General features: G+C 37.9%; 1 protein-coding gene across 9 annotated transcripts in view; it reads left to right on the top strand.

Annotated features, from left to right (window-relative positions):
- Positions 1–3,209, top strand: part of LOC106883542 (protein tweety homolog 1-A) — a 160,632-nt gene that overhangs the window by 84,696 nt on the left and 72,727 nt on the right. The window lies entirely within an intron of this gene.

A 3,209-nucleotide genomic window follows, 5' to 3' on the forward strand; every position in this document is an offset into this window, starting at 1 on the left:
CTCTCTCTCTCTCTCTCTCTCTCTCTCTCTCTCTCTCACACACACTATCTCCGTTGCTCTTTTACTCTTTCTCACTTTTTCAGTCTCTCTCTCTCTCTGTCTGTCTCTCTCTTACTATCTCCGTTGCTCTCTTACTCTCTCTCTCACTCATTCAGTCCCTAACTCTCTCTCTGTCTCTCTCTCTCTCTCTCTGCCTGTCTCTCTCTGTCTCTCTCTGTCTTTCTCTCTCTCTCTCTGTGTCTCTCACTCTCTCTCTGTGTCTCTCACTCTCTCTCTCTCTCTCTCTGTCTGTCTGTCTCTCTCTCTCCGTCTCTCTCTCTCTCTGTCTGTATGTGTGTCTCTCTCTCTATGTCCCTCTCTCTGTCTCTCTCTCCCCATCTCTCTTTCTGTATCTCCCCCATCTCTTTCTTTCTCTGTATCTCTCTCTTTGTATTTCTCTTTCTCTCTCTTTGTATTTCTCTTTCTCTCTCTTTGTATTTCTCTTTCTCTCTCTGTCTCCCCCTCTCTCTCTTCTTTTCTTTTTCTCTCTCTCTGTCTCCCCCTCTCTCTCTTCTTTTCTTTTTCTCTCTCTCTTCTTTTCTTTTCTCTCTCTCGCCCTTTTCTTTCTCCTCTCCCTCCCTCTCTCACCCCCCTCTTCTCTTCTATGAGAAGCTAATCAGTTCTTAATTTTCACTGTAGGATCTCAATCTAATATCATTTCTCACAATCACCTCACAATCACCTCACCTCTCCACACAAATACAATGTTTGCACTAACACACTCACAGTAACAGACATACCTACTCACTCATTCTCTCTCTCTCTCTCTCTCTCAAACACACACACACCAACCATAATTAAGACAGAAGTGACAAGCTGCTCTACTTTCTTCCCTTATGGCAGCAGGCCAAACTTTAACCGTTCTTTATCTATTCTAGTCTTCAATGTCTCTCTGCTTTCCCACCATCAAGCCTTCCTACATCATCATTGTTCTCTTTCCTATCTACATCATTTATTCTTTGCAATTCTTCACCCGTGACCCTCCGGCATATTTACCTCCCCACCACCATAATGTTTCTACTCCAGTTTTGCCATTCTAAAGCAAGTATCAAATTATTAAATATAGCCACCCGCTTCACCCACCTTTAACTCTTTCCATACCAACCAGCCTGAGACCTAACCATACTTAAGTGTTCGTATTTTAATTAAAATCTCAATCAAAATCTCATAACATGAAAATTCATTTGGTTAACCTCAACATAGAAATCATTATTAAATGGACATTTGAAAAGATTATTACACCTCTGCCTTAGCAAAGGCAGAGGTATTGTTTTCAGTCATGTTTATTTGTTTGTCCATGGACAAGATATCTGAAGAACCGCTGGATGGATTCGGGTGAAACTTTCAGGGATGTCTGGCCTCGTGACTGGCACAAACTGATTAAATTTTGGGATTGTTCGGATACCAGACAAGGATTCTGGATTATTTATTATATTTACTTTACATGAAGTATTACGATCTTATGTTAACTTTCAAGTCGTTCTCTTATTATTTCCCTTGAAAGCATGCTCATGGTTTCCATGTAAGTTATGGTGGAATTGCTGTTTCCAAAGTTTTATTATCGTTTCTCTATTATTAATTTTATTCCTGTCTCTATCTTAGTAGAAACTGATGGATAAAGAAATCAAAGTACATAAATAAATGGCAGCGAAACCGTTTGGAGATTATATAACACTAACATATTCAGTAACAATAATAAATTTAATTTATCCTTGACAATTCTTAGTTTTACCAGTTTTGAATATATCACTCATGTTTAAACCACCTCTTACTTGACAATTATATTTCTAACTCTGCCTTGAAGGAAGCTTTACTTCTTGGACTCATGTTTTTGTGCACAATGATGTTAAATGTCCGTTAACAGCACCGTATGCAGATCCTTTCCATTTTCTTTCACACACAGATAAATTTTTCGCTATAGACCTTAATGGGTCTATAAAGACATTACATCAATAGATAGACTAAAAAAGGCCTTTTCAGTTTTTGTTGGAGGAACTTTAAGAAATCAAAGACTGTGAGTTCTAGTTTATGAAGTTTATTGAAGGTTTTGTTTAGGAATAGATAGTATTGTGTTTTGTATTTTTCTGATAAGTGTTAATACCTGTGTTAGAGCGACTGAAGCATCATTGTCATCATCATCATTTAATGTCTGCTTCCCATGCTGGAACGTGTTGGATGGCTTGACAGGGGCTGGCAAGGCTGGAAGCTGCACCAGGCCCCATTTCTGTTTCGGCAGGTTTTCTATGGCTAACCTTAACTCTTTCTAATCACAACCACTTTATTGAATGTACTGGGTGCTTTTTCTGTGGTATCAGCACTAGTGCTAGGATATTTTTTATTGTCTTTGTTCATAGATTTACAAGTGTGTTTCACTGGAATTTACACTATGTTGGCTGTTTATGCAAAAAAGGAAGAGTGTACAGAAGCCCTGTTGCATATCAGACAAAAGGATATGGATTATAGAGGGTCTCACCGACACATTGTATTGAAGTAGTCTAGTAGAGACCTTGTAATCCAAGAGGTGGGTGCGTTCTACATGTGAGCCACTTGATTTGAAGCTTCTCATAAAGAATATGGCCAAAGGCTTTGCAGATGTCAAGTGTAATAACATTGCTTTTGGTAAAGTTCTCAAAAGCTAGAAACCACTAGTGTGTAATTTCCTGTGGAGACAGAAATCTCAATAATTTGGTTGTCAGACATAAACTCTCCCTTTCTATTCATTCTGTTCTCTCTTTCTCCATTAACTTCTCTCTTCATTGATCTTTCTCTCTTTCTCCCTCCAGTTTTTAATGTCAGAATTATTTTAGAGACAAACCAAATTAGAATTAACATGTTTTACCCATTCATACTTAGTTTCCTCAGTCTATACTAATGAGAATGTTATTTGAAGTTAATTTTATCAAATCAAAATAAATTAAAAAAAAAGTTTTCATGAACTAAAATAAAATTTGCAAAGTTGAATCAAAATCAAAGTAGTAATTGTAGCAGTGGTGGTGGTGGTGGTGGTGGTGGTAATGAAATGTAGAATTTGGGAGAAGAATATAGCGAATTATATTGGTCCCAGAATTTAACTGGTACTTTAGTTTCGTCATTATCAAACGTCCATTTTTCCATGCTGGCATGAGTTGGATGGTTTGACAGGAGCTGGAAAGCCAGGGAGCTGCACTAAG

This window comes from Octopus bimaculoides, chromosome 5 (genome assembly GCF_001194135.2).
Source record: "Octopus bimaculoides isolate UCB-OBI-ISO-001 chromosome 5, ASM119413v2, whole genome shotgun sequence".
Taxonomy (NCBI): Eukaryota; Metazoa; Mollusca; class Cephalopoda; order Octopoda; family Octopodidae; genus Octopus; species Octopus bimaculoides.